Genomic DNA, 19213 nt, shown 5'->3' with positions numbered 1-19213 from the left:
AAAGTTCAGTATTGTAATTATGACTGATTTCACATACCAGCAAATTTCTGCACAAAAGCTTGCAGGATGTGACTGTGGCATCTCTCTGTAGTTGCCTTCTCTCTCTCTCTTTACTCAATCTGTTCTCCTTTCTTCCTAGACAATTGGAAGTAAGGACATTTCTTTATTTTCAGGATCTCGTGTACCACTTAGTTGGACTCTTACAGATGGAACATACATAAATTTCTCTTTCAAGCTGACAAATACTGTTTCTGTAATCAGTTGGGAAGTATCCTGGTGACAGCTCTTTGTTTATATTCTACACATATGCCAAAATCCATAAATACCTTTTCTCTAATCAATGTTTTGCTGTATGGTATTAAATTAAAAAAAAAAAAATACAACACAAACTATAATAGCATATACAAGGCTTATCTAGGTCAGATAGATACTGCAAACTTAGTTTCACTGATCAAGCTTACAAAATTTGAAAGGTAAAGTTGTTTATTCCCTACTCTGTCAAAGTTGTTTTTTCTGATGAATAGACAAAAAATTATAATAGAAAGTTTCAACAGTTTACCTCCTCAGAAAATTTGTCTGTAAAAAAAAATAACTCGGATTAATTCAGTTCATTTTAATTCTTCGTAAGAATAAATTTGAAAGTGTTGTTAAAGCTAATCAATGCTGCCTAGCTAATGGAGAACTGTTTGTAATTTTGTTCTGGAAATCTTCTGAAGACAGAAGTTTCTGGCTGCCTTGGAAGCTTAGCGAGAAGAATTTATCTCAGACATTGCTTACTAGGATCCAAACAAAAAAAATCACCTAACTTGGTTCGTTCTGAGTAAAATGCAAGGAAAAAAAGAGCCTTCATAGAAGGATCAATTTTAGTACCGTTTACTTCTCTGTGCACACTTCATGTTTAGATGCCAGTTATAAATATCTTATTATAATTTGTTAAATTTTATGACAATTTATACCATGCCTGATGACTGTAATTCATGCATTAAACATGCACACATATTTTAACAATATTTGCATCTTATAATATGGTTTGTAACGACTTGTCATAGACTCATCGGTTAAACATTTATTTTACAAATGCATTTTTGTAATATGCTATGGTAATAAACTATAAAAAAGTTGTCCCACCTTGTAATATTTTCAGATGGATGAATAATGCATAACAAATTCTACCTTCATTTAAAACATGACCTCTATTCTGATAAAATCTGATACATTGTCTGGATTAATGGTGATCACTGAGTTGTGTGAGGTGCTGTCAATCTGCTTTCTGATTAATTTTCATAGTTGATAAATTTGAATTAATCTGTAAATATTTACGAAATAATATGGTTGGGGTTTTTTTTTCTATTATTTTATTTTTATCCACCTGATTCATTTAAAACAAATGTGCTAGCCCCCGTCATGCTGTGAGCTAATTTTCATTCAAATCATTTCTGGAAATTCAATTCAGTTCTGAAATTGATTATCAAAATGGTGATTGTTCCCTTGCTGGCTGCCTAAGTTTGTCATATGTACCTCTGAAGAGGCCTGCGCTACTGACACATCTAATCTTATAAGCTGTGTGAAGCTGAAGCATACATAGTATTGGAAAAGTTTATATTTGAGCTACTGCACAATAGAAACACATTTTTACTATTTATTATTTTTAATTTTAATTTTAAGCATGTGATTTTATATACTTTATAAACTTCTGGCACTTTATTCAAAACAAAATTTTGCTTAAATAGCTATTACCATGAAAGTCAACTTACTGACTGGCTTCCTGAAGCATTATGCTGATTTTTGCAGTTTTGGCGTTTCTTTAATATGAATGGTAGTAATCTTAGTAATCTAAGATTCTGTGTCTGGTTTCTGTGTGTGTGTGTGCACGCATGTGTGGGTTGTAATATTTTCATTCATTTTCTTCTGCAATGAGTTTTTCTTCAAAATTGAAGGGGAAGAAGGGGATTTGAGAGGCGGTTGGTTGGTCCGTTTAGGTAGGATATAGAGTATTATAGGTATGTCCCTGCATCCAGTGACAGAATGAAATGGTTGAGGGTTTCAGCAGTGTTCTTGGTTAGCGTCTCATGCCTGAACGAAAACCAGAGTGGATGGTGGTTTTACTTTTGCTGTTCACCTGTAGTAAGTTTTAGGGCATCACACACACCTAGCTGAGGCAGTCTGAACACGTGAAGTCAGTACAGAGTAGTCTGGTTTTACATCTGTTTAACATAAACACAAATGACTATTTCAGGTGCATACTAAGGGGAAGTCAAGGTTAGATAATTCGTTTTTTGGAAGGGGGCTTTATTTCACTGGACAATAGATGGTTATACCTTTTCTCTACCATTCAGCTCAATAATCCGGGCTCAAGAGCCTTTTGTCACTGCAGTCAAGGCACTTTTAGTCAACACATAGTTGTCAACACACTTTTAAGAGACTGTTTATGCAATCTGATTTAGACATCTAATTAGGGTTTAATGAATTGTGCCATAGAAATGCCTATGTTTCTCCTTCAATTATACAGGTAACCTCAGATGACTAGTTCAGATACAGGTTTCCAGCGTAGACTTCTTGCATTTGGTAGAACCACATCCCCCCATTCCCACTTCTATTTTTCTTTCTTTTTTTTTTTTTTTTCTAAATAAATTACTGCTTATGAAATGAGCCAGGCTTATTGTTGATAGAGCTTTACCTCTTTACACACTGAGCATATTAGACTACATTCTACATAGTCAAACACACTCTGTTTAGATTGCATAAATTCTGTTATGGAAGTCTCTCTGCTCATGGAAAGAATAATTAATTCCATTTCAGACTGCAATTTTTTATTAGTATTTCTCATTAGGTGAAGGCAAGCAACTACTTCATAGGATATGGTGTTCTGGTGATGTGGCATCTATCCTATGGCATCCAGTCTAGGAAATACTCATTCTACGTGGGCTTACAAGCATACACAAAACTTCAGGCTCACCATCTAAGTACTGAAATGGGTTTGGTAAAGGTGAATTGTTTAGTCCTGTGTCACAAACACCTGAGTCATCACTTCTCCCATCCTTTTAAGGTGATCTCATAATCTGAACAACATTTGCTCTCTTTTTCTATTAAAAATCTAAAATGCAGCGCTCGGTTTTTTGTAGGAAAATTTCACTTATTTTTTCCAGCAATCATTTTTGTTAGACTCATGCTGTATTCTTTACTTATCTTTCAAATGATGAGTTTGACTGCCTTGTTTCGTAGAAGTATGATGTCTTCTAGACTGAGTTTTATAAAAATGTTTCTAATATGTAACAGTTTCGCTGAATTTCTCAGTTCTATTTGTCCGCACCATTTCTTTGAATACATCAAAATGATGCAGTATCCTGGTAGTTTCTTAGTTCTCATCTGTTATGTTCTCACCTGTTATAAACCACAATATACTTTCACAAAAAATGCAGTAAGCATCTGTAGCGTGTGATGGAAATTTCTTTTTTTTTAAGTTTGTTCAGAAAGCACAGAGATTCCGTCCTTCGCTTTATGTCTTGGCAACTTGTCATTCTTTCACATATATTGAATATATATGATATATGTGCTTTTGTTGTTGGCTGCTTCAGGATTTGTGTAGTTCAGATTCATTGCATTTCTCGTGGTCTTGAAATTGCTTTCCTTCATTTCAGATATAGAAAAGCCTGTAAGACATGTGCTATTTGTTTTTGCGATTTGCTTTTATCTGTTTATACATGCACGTACACAAGTGCATGTTTACATAGATGGATATCATGTGCAATCCTAGGACAGGTAATAAACTGTGGGGTGGTTCATCACGCACTTTTCTCAAATGAACTGTACTAGTCTTTTTCCTTCTGTCATTCCAAATCTTTGCTGTTAACACTAACGATGATTTCCCAAGGTATTATTTTTTGTTTTCTCCTTTTTTTCTCTTGCATGTCAGTTCTTTTCACAAACACACGGTGGCTTGTGGGCCAGAAGAGAGAATGTTTGATCCAAAATTAGTGACAGATTCAGTATCTAGCCACTTACTGAAGCCAACAGCAGGGCCTTTATGTCACAGGTTAAGAGGAGATTCTAGCTGCCTAGTAAGTAGATCACACACTTGATTTAAGCACTGAGAATTTAGGATGCAATAGATTTTCAAACTACAGTATTCATATTCATACAAAATAATTCTAAAGTTATTTTGGTATTTTTAGGATGTAAAAGTTCTCATACTCCTTCAGAGGTACATAATTACATAATTAGCTTTATAGAAAGGAAAAAAATCTCTGTGATGCATTTTAATACATTTTTGAATATTTTTAAGCTAGCTTTTCTTTTATATAATTCACATTTCCTACAGACATGATGATGTGATGTTGTATAAAGGTTTTAATCTATTTTTGTTTGGGAGAATCTGCATAAATCACGTATAGTTTCACTGTTTGTGAATAATGTAGCAACTCCAAACTCATGCCAATGAAACCATCATACTATCATATCACGTACTGTATATAACATACATACACACTTATAATAAGGTAGAGGATAATACTGAAAATCTCTTCCCTCCAGGCTTGAAAAATGACCAAAAAGTGGAGGTCACTTTTCATGTCTTGGGGAAAATAGATCAAGATATTAAAACTCCAATCAATACCTATAACCTTAAAATGTATTTTAATGTGCTGCAGCTTCAGTTACCCTCAGCTGAAGCTTCTCTATTTTAGCTTACAGGGTCTTGTGACCTCAGCCCATAGCAGAGTTTCAACAGTAATAGCGACAGCCATCTTGGATAAATGTAAGTGAAATTTTTCCTCATTTCTATAGTTTCTGTCCCTCACATTCACTTTTGGAGTTTTGTTTTAGACTCAGGATGTAGACAGTATTCCTGACAACACTTCGGCTGTGAGCCAAGTAGCATGATTGACACAAAGGATTAGTAAAGCATCTAAGTGGGACTTCTTGCCTTTTAAATGTCACGATATCAGACTCATCCTGTGCTTTTGAAATGCCAGTGTGATGGCCGTGCAAACTTTCTTTTACCTGCAGCTAGCTCGATGGTAGTTTTCACTATCAACCGTGATTAATCGGCAAAGAGAGAAATAGTACAAAAAGACTTTGGCCATATAATCTTGTTTTAGCTAACGCTAAGGATGAAATCTAGGAGAATTCAGATAACACTTTTCTAAGAAAAAGTTTGCCGCCTTCAATTGGCTTTACTATTTCGATTCTGCTTCAGGTCAGATTGTGGTAATCCGTTCCCAAATTTAGCTCTGCATTCACTATTTTATAAATCTGGGGCTGGGGCTGGAGCTGGAAAAGTGTACACTTCATATGCACTGCCTGGTAACAACTTCCCAAAGGGTGAGGTAAGGAATGAAGGGCATCTGTCCACCGTTGGTTTCTGAGGAATACCAAATACAGCAGATGCTAATAAAGTCAATGTTTTTTTCAACAACTGTCATGTTGTAATGGTGGCTACTCTGTGGTCATAATATAAATAGAAGAAAATAGAAATAGGGGTTTTAAGTCAGAAAATCCTGTCCTGTATGCTGAAAGCCTTAAGAAGCTGGCAGGTAGTAGTAAAGTACAAAAGATACCTGGACCTATGTCTTGTTCAGTATTTAGTCCTGAACTGACCTTTGTCTGAATTCACCATTTGTGAACAATGTGGCATCCTTGGCCTGTTAAATCACCATGCCAACCCTCATACTGTATTTGCTCATATACATAAATATGTATGTAACATACAGACATACCTAAAATGCCAAGTTTTTATTTCCATATACAGGCCATAGTTGCATTGTAGCCCGGTAGCTACAACAGCACCTTTTTAATAACCTCAGCTCGCTAAAGACATGGTTGGTGAAGTGCAGCCTGTTCTCTTCATGTGGTTTCATAGGATCTATCTGTGGTGGACTGTATGAAATGAAAGGCAGGACATACACAGTAGTTAAGGCTGGCAGAAGTGAAGCTGCCTCCATCCGTCTCACAAACGTGTCATTCAAAGATAGATAAGGGGCAGTCTTGGTGTTTTATCTGCAAACCTATAGTCAGCTTAAACAAACATTACAATTCAGATTTTCTTGCAACTGTATGGTTATATTAATATCTCCATAATGGATGTGAGACTAAATCATATACATCAGGATCTGGAAGCTGTGAGAGTAGAAAAATGTGTATTGAAACCAGTTTTGAATTATCTTGAATTTCTGTGTGTCTCAAACTTTGATATGCAATGTAGGTGGGAAGTAGGCATCGTTATCAGCTGCGCGCAGAAATCAAGTAGTAAAATAACCTGCGTGTCCAGAGTCTATTCTTTTTGACTAAAACTATATGAATGAAAAAAAGGTGTAGGAAATGTTAGCTTGGCTACTAGTTACTAAGCAATGTACTGAATCATGAAGAATAATTTCTCTGAGGAAACAGGTTTAGTTGAAAACCCATGGAGACCCTGAGGACCAATGTCCTCAAGGATAAAGTAATTTTATAATAATTACCATAAATATTCATTTAATTTCAAAAGAAGAGAAGGTGTGAAGAAGAGAAGACTGAGTTAATGAAAGACCGTTGAAACCACTGTCAATAGGAAGTATGCTTAGATTTGGAATGTGTGGGAGATCAATTTGTGAGGGATTTCATGAAATCAGTGCTATAATGATAGCAGTTTCAAACCCAGCTGTATCTATATGCTTCTCAAATACCAGTTATTTTGTTGGAGCCATGTGTGCCCACTTAAATGCATTGCCACTACAAGCTCAGTCCTGTATTGGTTATCTTTTTGACACTGTAGCTTATGTGACAACTCTGTCCCATTAAGTGTTGTGATCCATACATACAAGAATGATCCCTTGCTTTGATAACTGTCTCAGTCTTGTAACAACATCAAGATTGTTGAATTAATAGAATGATAATGAGATTCCATACATCTTGTTAAAACAATATTCCCTTGATAGTGGATAGTTAAAGTGTATTTCCTGTTTTTATTATTTATGTAGCTCTTCCAGTTATCTTTGAGCAGGGGAGACAGACAATAATTAAAAGGATGTGTTTATATATATAAAACTTTGGATTTTCTACTTGAGTATTAGCATGTTTAACCTTTGGTGCGTATATAAATAACATGTAAAATGTGCATATATAATTACGTATATATGCCTAAGTGCAATGCTGGGGCTTATATATATATAATTATTAACATTCCAGTATGTTACACAAGGACTGAAATACAGTAGAAAGAAACTCGTGAAAATATGTTCTAGAAAGTGTAGTAGAGCATGCTCAGAGGTTGTACAATGTGAGAAACTTGGTATAAAATGGTTTAAGATATTCAAAAGCCAGATGCTCACAGATCCTGCTAATCCATTTGGCCAAATAGATGTAACATTACATACTTTATATGTGATACAAACTTCTAGGAATTTCAGGGGGGCATTATGTCACACTATCATGTTTCCAAAAATCTAGCTTAGTGCAAGAGGCATTTGTACTCCCTAGTAAGAAGTATAAACTATGAGGATTTTGTACAGATACTGAGGTAAGGAAGGTACGGGTGGTGTTGCAATCATAAATACCTAGTTATATTATTCTTGTGGTTCTTCTATATTGTCTTTACATCCTCAATGTATAAAAGGCAGAGGAATATTAGACACTAAAGAACTAAAGTCCATCCCCAAAGTTTATATTACTGCAAATGTAAATTTTATTCAGGCTGAAATCTTCCTTTTAATGTTCCATGCGCAGTGAAGTCTAGATGGCTGGAGTGAGTTGGGGTTCTGGAGATGTTTTTTTCAAAGCTCTGTACACCCAGAGCTCCCACCAGGGTCATTTCCAAAACACACGCATCATGCCATCACCTACAAAGTAATCATTCATTTCTCAGTACCTTTACATCTTAAATTGGAGATGTACTTTGGTTTCATTCAAAACTCATTCATTTAAGAAATGGCTTCAGGATGTCTTACATTTATCAAAACTTCGCAGAAGTGTGGCTTCAGCCACCTAAATGAGTTTGCCGTTCAGAAACTCCCAATAATGACTGGGTCATCACTGCTGACTAGAAACAGATAGAAAGACAGATAGATGCATATATACACCCTCTTAGACCTAAATCTTTGCTCCTTCCCCAAGAAAAAAGTCAGCTTACACCTCTTCAGCAACCCTATAAACAGGAAGATACCAACAGCGTGTCCTCTTCTCTATTGCCTGAGTGTCCTACCTGTGTGCTCCTTCCATGTGTAAATCCTGCTCTAATTTCCTCATGTTTGTTACCACTGTTAGATATTTGTATAGCGTTCATAAAGTTTTAGAGAAAATAAAGATACTCACCACTAACAACTTAGTAATAATCCTTAACAGCTCTTTTTAAATGAGTCAACCATTCAGATCTCTCCTTTTCTTCTCTTTAAATCTTTTTTTTCTAGCCCTTGTTTTGATTTGTAACTGAGTCTGAATGCCCATAATTTAGAAAACTTTTCAAATGAAATAAGCTCAGCTTTCTGTAACAGTTTGGTAGAATGATATTTTTGGCCTCTTTAGGGTTTGCCGCAGTTGGGAATAGGAACTATCCCTCTAGAAAATACATAAAATGAAGCGAAAAATGTGAAGTATTTCAGCAGTTGCAATACAATTGATCCAGCATTGAATATTTCATTAGCGCTTCATTAAGTATTCCATTTACAACATTTTTAATTATGGCTTTTCAGTACTAAAATGCTCTGAAATTTGTTACATGAATTTTGTATCAAAAGAAGATTTTGAGGAAGCTGAAACATTCCTACATTTTCAAAACAACATCCTTAATATTAGTTTGTCAAAGTCAGATTCACCTCAAAGCAAAACTTTTGTTTTGAAATTTCCTTCGCTGACATTTTTATAAATACGTACTGAAAATTTTTTATTTTATAGGAAAAAAAATCTGGATTGCTGCTAAGCACTATTACTAACCCTTCAGAACTGCTTGTGAATCAAAAAAGTTCCTTTTCACACTGTTGATTATTGCTCAGTTTATGTTTTTCAGAAATGAATTGTTTTTCTGCATATGTGGGCAAGAGGGAAACATTGCTGTAGCATCTGCAAACTTTAACTATATTTTTAGTCTTAGTTTATGAAACTGTAGTTTTGAACTTGCTTGCCCTTCCAGGTGGAAAAAAAAAATTCAGTTTCTAGTTTTAATTTAAAGGGAAGTCTCAGTGTCTTCTTACAGATCTTGAAGAGCTGTGGAAGCTCTGGTAAAACATAGAGGGTGGTCCGTGATCTTTTTCTTAGCAGTATCGCAAATACTGTGTATACATGAACTGTAATGCTGTCGTTTGTCAAAAGGATAATATTCTAGGTCATACAGTATTTAAATTAATACTTCCAGACTTTGGTAAGCCTGGGTCTCGCAATGACCTCCATTCCCTAGGTCAGTTCTAGGGGCAGCTGTTGTTACTGTCTAAACTTGGGGGCAAAGCTGATGCTGAGTTCAGATCAATACTGATTTCGGAGTTGTGTCAGGTATTTAGGTAAAAACGTGCATTTTCTTATGTTTATAAGGTATAGTTAAGCATAAAAATAGCTGATGAAGCTGTAATTAATATAGCATGTGGTAGTGAAAAGCGTATGTTTTTACTGTTCCATTACAAAATACTAATTTTGTCAGTAAATGGCATTTTTTCATCATTAATTATATCTTTGCAAAACATTAACAGATTTTTATACTTCTAAGTACATGTCTACAAATAATAATTGGCTTTAATTGATGCAAAGGAGGCTTGTGTTAACTGTCCGATAACTTTTGGAAAATAAGCAAAGTAAAAATGTGTTGGAATAAGCTGCTGGGGTTGGTCATGTGGAATTTCCCTTGCTTAAAATTTGTGAAAACATTTTGGACAAATGTCTGTCAGCAGCAAAACAGTTTATTATGCCTTGTAAGAGAGCGATGGGGTAGCTCACTTGCCAAGGTGTCTTCTTTTTGTTCTACAATTTGCCTAATGATTTTTAAACAAGAAATACTTTTATTGTAGCTTATTTCTTTTAATTAAATGAGTTCGAATTAGTTGCTAATCAGTGGTTACAGCAATTATGCCTATGTGTATATTTACTGAACATTGCTTTTTTTTATGAGTAATCCAAATACTATGACAAAGGAGCTACATCTATTACTCTTAGAATAGGTATCTGAATTCTATTAAGATAATCTCTGGTTATTTTCCAAAACTAAATAAAAGTGAGAGGCAAATAGAAGTTTGTACAGAAAATAAATTTTTAACAGAAGTCTGTGGCTCAAATCTTGCAGAATGTTCTGTGCTTATTTCAGATTTACACTGTGATGTCAGTAATACTGAATTCTCATAGAATCAAAGCTTTGTGACTAATCGATTTTGTTTCTAGAGAGCCAAATAAAAACAAATATGTATTTTTAATTTGCAGTGGAACAGTTCTCGGAGAGCTTCGGGAAGTACTGCTTTGTTAAATGCTAGGCACGTTTATGAAAAGACATTTTGAACAGCAGATTTTAAAAAATAAGGACTTGAAAGCTTGTAACTTTCAAAACGAATGGAGAACGGGGTTCCAGCCCATTCTGCATCTTAGGGCCCTGGTTGCTCTGTGCGGTACAGGGAGTAAGGGGGTCAAATTCCTCCCGTCAGCCTGGGAGAGAGAGAAGAGCCAGCTGTCTGGCTTCTCCGAGGGAGCCATCGGCACTCGCTAGCCCCATGCACAGGGTGCCAGTGGTGATCCGAAGTGGAATAGTTGGAAGAAAGGACTGAGTTTCTGGAATCTGATGGTTAACCAGCACTCCTGAAAAGTGACATTCCTGAATGCAGGTACTCGCTGTAGTTTCAGCCCCTTTACAAGTTCTCCTCATTTGCTGGGGGAAGGGGACATGGGACATGACCCTGGCCATCACAGCCTTTAAGTGAAATGTGTTAAAACCCACTTTTGTGTCCTTTTGAAGGAGTCAACATTTTCGGTTTAAGAAGTGTCAAAGTATTTTCTTTTTTCCTGCTTGTCAGAACTGCTTTTTAAGCAATATGCATTTTGTGTCGTTTGCATTAATTTAAACTGAGGATGTTGTTTTATATGGTACTTGACTTGAAGTGGGCTGCTTCTGTTTCTGACTGAAAGGAGTTTTGAGTCCCAAACCTTTTTTGTCTCTTGGTAGGCCTCTTAAAGTTCTTCATTCCCCTACAAATGTTGTATCATAAGAACTTAAAAAATATATAAATTCTGTTTGGTAGCCCTGAGAATGCAATATGTGGTTTTTTCTCACAAGCAGCCTCCAATATCTAGTAAGTCACAGTTCTGATCATCTTTTGAGAAAATAAATGATACTTTTATTTTGTAAATGTGTAGTGACTTCCTTAACAAAAATACATTATTCAAGAAATATCAACAGTATTTTTAAGTTAATGAAGATATATGCAAACAGCGTAATAATCAAACTATTATCTGCATACAAAACTGAAGAAAATACGTTTCTAGGTGCTGCACCATTTTTGTGACTTCTCTTGAGAATGAGTTAGTTAAAATGAAGGTGATCTGCCAGCTTTATTTAAAGATCCATGCTTAAAAATGACTAATTTTATAGCATGTATTTTCTGTTTATGTGCCTGTCAGTTTTAAACAGCCTTTTATATGCAAATGCATGATGACAGTTCTATATTCTGTGTAATTTCTTCACTAGAGTTTTTCATGCTATTGGAATAATCCCTTAACAGATATTTATAGAGTTTTTACTGTTATTTTGTCAAATCAGACATTGTTATTAAAATGATAAAAGAAAGTAATTTTAATACTTTTTACATTGGAAGTTCTAAACTTTTTTTTAAATTATGTATGTTTCCTAGCTCTATTTAAATAAACCTTTTGCAGAAATTGGGTCTTTTTAGTTCCATTTTTTGTGATAAGAAAAATCTCTTCTTGGAACTTTTTCTAAACAAGTGTATCACTACAGATCCATCCTTATCGCTCCTTCAGTCATTTCATTGTATGTACCTATACCAAGTTGTGTGTTCCGGTAAGTTAATTCGTGACTATCATATGCTCTACCAATACTAAATTTGGCTCCCCTTGGAGATGTTTTGCCATAATTATAAACAAAGTCAGGTCTGTTGTCTGTAATATTAGTAGTTTGGAAAAGTTGTTGCCTTACCATGCGCGATGCGCTCACACAGTGATAGGTTGTGAAGATTTCAGCTATATTGTCTATTACGGTAGATGCCTAAGCAGTGGCTGAAGAGAGCACTCTGTGATTTCTAAACTGGAATTTACTTCATCTCTAGGTGACACTTCATATTTTGATACTAAATCTAGGCATTGCTTTAGACTAAAAATGGAGCCTGAGAAAACAGAATACAGTATTTCCATAGACTTGAACAAAAAAAGTCATTGGCAGGTGACATAGAAAGACAGTGAAAAGACAGAGACACTCACCTGTGTCTAATGAAGGAGGTGACATTTCCGTAAATGGAAGGTATTTAAATATGTGCTGTGGATTGGCAGTCTCCCAAGGCTGCTGATGGAAGTGTGTTTGGGGAAAAGAGCAGTGCATTGAAGAAACCGTTGCTTTGAGCTGTACCACGAGAACAGGAGCAGACACTGGGAGTCACCAGGCTAGCAGAAACTTTCAAAGGGTAACAGATGCTGAAGCCATGGATGACTTTCAAGTCTCTTCTTGACAGATATGAAACTATATTTATGCCGACTTATTTGCAAGATTTCTCTATTATTTTCAGGGTGCCTCTGTGTTAATGGAATTACCGGTGTGAATCTTCAGTTGTCTGAGAGCAATACATGGTACACAGGACAGTTTTTCTTCCACTGCCACCCAGGGACCCTGTGGCCTTTCAAATAAACTACCAAAAAGTCCAGATTCCTCTTGCCTAAGCTAAGGCATTTAACTCTAGGTTAAATGTTAGAAGCAGAGTCAATCTAACGTGTGTCTGTAGTAAAAAAGAGATACAGACATAGACAGTTCTGGTTTTACATGGACTAGATTAGTTCATGGAGTTGCCCATTGTCTCCTGTTGCCTACAGGAAGTGCCCAGGGCAAACAGACATATCAGTAAGATGCTTAAAATGATGTGGTACAAACCTGACCTAAGAGTCACTGAGGTTCATGATACAACACAGTAAAATTATTTTAGATAATATTCTAATGAGGCCTTGTAAGGCTCAGGTACTTAATAGATTGCTTCATAATGTGATACTTCTGTATATTCATCTAAGGTGGGAGTTAGTATGGGACAAAGAAAGGGAACTTTTGCTGTTACAAACTCCTGTGTTATAATTTATGTTTCCCATTGGATCTCATTTTGTTTCTTCAGTTCTTCTAATCTCCATAAGCATTTTCCTCTATTAGATAACACTTAAGGCATTTCCTCATTAAAGTTAACCAAAAGATAGTTACTGTTCTGTTGCTCACTTTCTACAGTATTTGAAAATTTGAAATCCTCTTGTTCATATGACACATCACAAGAACATGAAGTGCTACAGTGGTTTCTAGTTGACTAGAACATTAAAACAAAGCTAAAGTTAGGTGCACGTGCAGTTGTAAATGCCTGTGTAAAGCAGGAGTTCTTGCAAGAAAGTGAGTAGCAACCTAATACTTGGTGTGTATACAGACATTAGATCTGAGGTTCTTGCAAATTTTGATCATTTTCAGCCTGAGGATTTAATACTGGAGTAGCTTCAGGATACTTTTATGCCTTCCTGACCATGCTTAGAGGAGTCCGCATGAGGCCTTGCAACGAAACTTTGAGTGTACTCCCTCCCTTAGTGGGAGTCAGTATTTTAAAACATATGTTGCAGGGTTGAGCAAATAGTTAGGATATTGTGGCTTTAACGTTATTAAATGTATTGGTAGAATCTGGACTGTTCTGTGGCTGCTGTTTATCAAATAAAAACTAAGCGTTATCTTAGTTTTCCATTTGGCTGTCCTTGTAGGTCATGTTCGTATGGGGATATACTTCCCATATTTTCTTCAAACCTTTTGAGAGCATTTTTGTAAAATACATCCATGTAATTCAAACCAAACAACAAAAACAACAACCTACATCATATGTTGTGCATTGGCTCATTTATTTTCCTTTTGAAAAATCCTGCACATGCTTTTTCACTGGGACTGTTTCTTACAAAAGAAGTGTGAAGCTCATGTATTAATTCACTAAAGATCCATTAATTGATTTGCCACATGTCTGATAAACACCCTTTCCTTTACACAACCCAAAGACACATAAACAACGAAAGTACTAACAAATTGCTCTAAACTCCACAGCACTGTTTTTAAAAATTTTACTAATGAAAGGGTATTTTGAAATTGCTATAGAAAGTTCAGATTTACATGAAAAGGTACATAGAAGTTGCCTGACCTGGCCTGACAAGTGTTTTATTGGCCTAGTTCTGGCCTCCCTTGACAGTGTTGGTCACTGTTTTCTTGCACTGTTTTAATCTGTCTCCAAAGCTGGTTGGGGAATACTAATGGGAATGGTCAGAAATGAGTCGGTGACTGCATCTTCTGCTTATTCTCTTTACAGCCAGCTTTCCCCCATTCACTATCTCACAGTACACAAGACTGATTTTCTTGTAGTGAAGAACTAGAAAGCAGCTTCCTTCATCTGCTCCTCAGGCTCCAAGAAGCAGGTGGTTGGGCTGCAGACCTGCATTTCGTGATAGGTGGTGTGGCCCCCTTTTATCACAAACTGATCAAAATAGCCTGGAAGTAGACAGATAAGAGATTTGATTCAACCACCAGACGGGAACATAGGTGAATTGAACTAAACTCAATACACCTCTTTGAAAGCCTGAGAAGTGTCCATGTCAGATGCTCTGTAGGCAAAAGAATAGTCTTTATTGCTTAAATTTGACTGGAATCCATCCATTTTATCCAAAGGTAGGAGCAACTAACACCAGTTCATACCTATGCATTCCTGACAAGTTTACATAAAGCTATAGAATACTTGTCAGCGTTGGCAGGGTAAAGAGGGAACTTGCCTGTTAAAGGCTACTTTGGTGAAGATAAAAGAAATGCTTCTTTTATCTCTGTCTCAATAACATCCATAGGATATACTACAGATATGCTTGGATACTCTATTTTCAATCTTCTGCAACTGCAGCGTGTGCCTTTGCTATGGCTGCCAAGATTCAAAGGAGGGGAGAACAGAAATCTTGGATATGTTGTGTGGGTCCTGGGTGAGATGCAAGTGATACCCAAATCGGTGTGATCTGGGTCTCTCACCTTTCTATCTGAAACTGTCCTTAACTTGGATTCTTCCATCATGTGTGCAAGGGTTACAAGGAAGAGTTACTCTCTAACCCCCGTGCTGCCCACCGTTTCGGCCTACAGTATGTTTATGTGAGCTGGAGATAAAAATTGCAGTCTTCCCTTTGGTCCCATACAAAGTTATCTTTATTTTGCTATAGGTAACAGTGTTTTTGCTTGAAGAATGATTTAATAAATATTTTCTCAATATCAAATTGATCCCATGATGAAGCACAGAAGAAATATATCTATATCTATCTATCTATGTATACATCCTATACACAGTATACACGCTATACACACACAAATGACATTCAAATTTAGGCCAGTTTTTACATGGGCATAAACAGCAGCTGGAGAAAGCCCTGACTCCTCCAATTGTCAATGAACCAGGTTTTGTAAGCATCATACAGGTAAAAATTGCACTGTGTCTTTTCTGTAACTTTAAGCCCAGGGAAATGGTAAAGTCTCTGCACTTCTCCAGGGAAAGCTTCATGCTGCACTGTGCAGCCTTATAATATATATAACACTTATAAAAGGGCAGCTGCAACAATAACGTTGAGCCTAACTATTTATGTCAATTTCCACTGGGATTGTACTGTTGACTTCAGTGGCCTTTTAGTACTGTGTTTACATGGATGTAAACAAGAGAAGAATTTGCCCAGAATGTATCACGCTATACACATGTGATCAGGTTGTCAATATTGAACTCCTATAGATGCAACAAAGTAGAGGTCAGAAAGGTTACTGCATCTGTCCTTGTTCCGAGGAGTGCAGGGGACTAAGACACGAGAGCGCCACAGTGCACAAAACCCCATCAGCCTACACAGGTTTGAAAGTCTGGTGCTTATACATATGTGCTTATATGGGACTCTGGCTGGGGGGTTGTCTGCCTTTGAAAATCATACTGTGTAGATGCTGATCATGCGTGTTCAAATAATCAGTCTCCGTAATTACAAAACAGATCCTGATTCACAAAATCCTAGAACAGTTTGAGTTGGGAGGAACCTTTAAGATCATCTAGTTCAAACCCCCCTGCCATGGGTAGGGGCACCTCCCACTAGACCAGGTTGATCAAAGCCCCATCCAGCCTGGCCTGGAACACTCCTGGGGATGGGGCATCCACAGCTTCTCTGGGCAACCTGTTGCAGTGTCTTGTCACCCTCATAGTGAAAAATTTCGTTCTAATAGCCAATTCCTTATCTGCCAAGTGGTCCACTCATCAAATCCACATCTCTCCAGTTTTGAGACAAGGATGCTGTGCAGGGCAGTGTCAAAAGCTTTGCACAAGTCTAGGTAGATAACATCAGTCACTCTTCTCTAATCCATCAGTGCTGTAACGCCTTCATAGAAGGCCACCAAATTTGTCAGGCATGACTTGCCCTTAGTGGAGCCATGTTGGCTCTCACAATTAGCTCCATTATCTTGCTGGGCACTGAGGTGACACTGACTGGCCTGTAGCTTCCCTGTTCTTCTTTATTCCCCCTTTTAAACGTGGGGGTTATATTTTCCCTTTTCCAGCCTGTGGGAACTTCACCAGACTGCTGTGACATCTGAAATAGGATGGATAGTGGCTTAGCCACTTCATCCGCCAGTTGGGTGCCAGTTGGACCTGTGGATGCATCTCATCAGGTCCCATGGATTTGTGCATCTTCAGGTCCCTTAGATGTTCTGGAACCTGATCTTCTCCTGCAGTGGGTAGTTCTTCATTCTCCCAGTCCCTGCCTTTGCGTTCTGTGACTTGGACGGTGTGGCTGGAGCACTTGCCACTGAAGACAGAGGTGAAAAAGTCATTTTCCCATTTTTGGCACCAGGTGAAATGCTTCATTTTGGTCACCTGAGAGTCCCTGGCTAGGTGGTGAAAAGGGAGGAACACATTCCAAGTCAAGGTTTCAAATAGCCAAGATTTAGTTGGGCTGAAGTATTTTCTGATTGTATCTATTTGCGTTTACTATTTAAAGACTTTTCTTTGGGAAAGTGGAGTTGCCTCCATTTTGTATCTACAAGAATTGTTTCACACTCTTCTGCTTTCAGCTGGAAAAAGGCAACAGAAGAGTGCCTATGCTGAGCAAGGAAAGATATTTCTCTTGGCTAGTCTTTACTTCCCCTAAAACCAGCAACTCTTAAAGGGGGTCAGACCAATTATCCACTTCATGAAGACTTAGGAATACAGATGAGAGCCTTCAGCCCGTCACACATTTTACAGGGTAATGAAAATGCAAATGCAGAAAATTTTAAGGTGGTATAATTGAGTATCTTGGGATGGGGTTTGATTTGAGGATGTGGGGAAGGAGTATTTCAGCTGGTTTGGATACATTGTGTCGGAAATTTAGAGTATCAAATTAAATTGCTTTAAAATACAGTGTGCTATTGTTGGTTCGGGGGTTTTTATAAACTAATGGAAACTGAAGTCAGCCAAGGTCAGCAGTTCTGCTGAAATTTTCTAAGGCTGTCTTGCGTGTATTGAGAACTGAAACACAGCAACAGTAAAATAATCCTATCATTTAACACAGTACACTGATTTTCTCAGAGTTATGTAAGATTAATAAAACATTTTAATTGATACCTATTTATGTATATATATGAAGAATTGTCTGTAGGTAATACAATTCTGGTTTGAAAGCATACAAGGTATCTTGTTTACTTTGACTTTTAATAATCGTTTTGGTGGCTCCGAATGGCTACATGTGGATAGGTCTCTACTTCTTCACTTCTGTGGGGTTCAGTAGCACGGCAATATTTTGCTCTGCAGCAGAAAGGATATAAAGGATTCTCTTCACCGAATGCTGTGACATGCCTACGTTGGGAGGTTCCTCATGTGATTCATGGAGAGGAAGCTCTCACACAGAACAGTTAAAAACTCAGAACAGGGCTCAGTTTATTCTGTCTGAATTGCCATCTAAAGGCGTTTCTGTCTTAACTGTATAAATAGTATATAGACACTTCTTCTAATTTAAATTGTTGCAGTCGCAAGCGATGATTTGCCTGGCTGCAGGCAGTCTGCGTACTTGCCAGCATTGTCTTGTAAGAGGGTAACGGTGCGGATGGATCTGGTTTTCTGTTAGGCAAATAGTACAATACTTAGTCTTTAAGCCATACAGTCCTTGAGCTTTCTGTAGGTTTTGGAGTTCATTACAATAATAATATTTTACAAGGACTGTAGCACGTAAGAAGCTGGACTAAAACTTGGACTATTACTGGCCATCAAATAATTTCAGCAAGCAGTAATTCCTGGGTGTCATTGACCTGTCATTGACCATTGCAAATCCATAAAGCTTTAGAAAATGTTTGTTCTCGAAACAGTTTTAAATTGGGAAATATTTTTAAATTTCTTGTTTTAATTCTTGTTCCTGTAGTATTTGAAATGCATGCATCAATGAAGAGCCCAAGTATGAACTGCTGTGTACATGAATAGATATAAACCTTTATATACCTTTGTATGGGCAGGGTTGTCAGAGGAGAAAAGGGCAGAATCTTGAACCTAACTAGCATGTTTTGACATAGGAAATACAACATAGTGGGGTGTTAGTAGTCTGAATCTTTTGCTTATCTGCTTCACAGGTTTCTGCATTTCAAGCATTTGTGTATCTGTTAATTACTGGTCTCCCATGGAAAAGGTGGGATTCCTTGGGCGAGTTGAGTTCTTTCCAGGGAATCTCACTGCCTGCAAGACTTGAAAGTGCAATTTGCCTTAAAGCAGTAGGTAACACACAGAATTCAAAATCCATTACTCTGCACCAATGAGGTTTATCCTGAAGAACCTTTATGTACACTGACCATGGCTTGAAAAATGATATCACAAAATCAGAATGTTTTTTTCATTCAGTTATAGTATTATATTCAGTGTAGCAGGAAATGGTTTTGCATGACAGTACACATGTAAATGTCAATGCATATGTCATTTACAGTGTATCTGGGTGCTCTGTGAGATTCACAATGATCATGTTGGAGAAAACTGTCTCTGTTACACTAAATAAAATGTGCTTAGTAAAAATTGCTAGCAATTTTTTTCTA

The 19213-nt window shown here is 37.0% G+C and overlaps 1 protein-coding gene across 13 annotated transcripts in view; it reads left to right on the top strand.

Annotated features, from left to right (window-relative positions):
• The window catches only part of FOXP2 (forkhead box P2), a 445070-nt gene that overhangs the window by 350373 nt on the left and 75484 nt on the right, over positions 1-19213 (top strand). The window contains exon 2 of one of the 13 annotated variants that reach the window (XM_056339339.1): positions 4683-4753. The exons of the other annotated variants lie outside the window; for them this stretch is intronic. The gene's annotated coding sequence lies outside the window, so the exon portion shown is untranslated. The remainder of the gene's footprint in view (positions 1-4682; positions 4754-19213) is intronic. 13 annotated transcript variants of the gene reach the window in all.

This window comes from Falco biarmicus, chromosome 5 (genome assembly GCF_023638135.1).
Source record: "Falco biarmicus isolate bFalBia1 chromosome 5, bFalBia1.pri, whole genome shotgun sequence".
NCBI lineage: Eukaryota > Metazoa > Chordata > Aves > Falconiformes > Falconidae > Falco > Falco biarmicus.
Note: the sequence above shows the minus strand (reverse complement) of the source record. Positions and strands in the feature narration are given on the sequence as shown.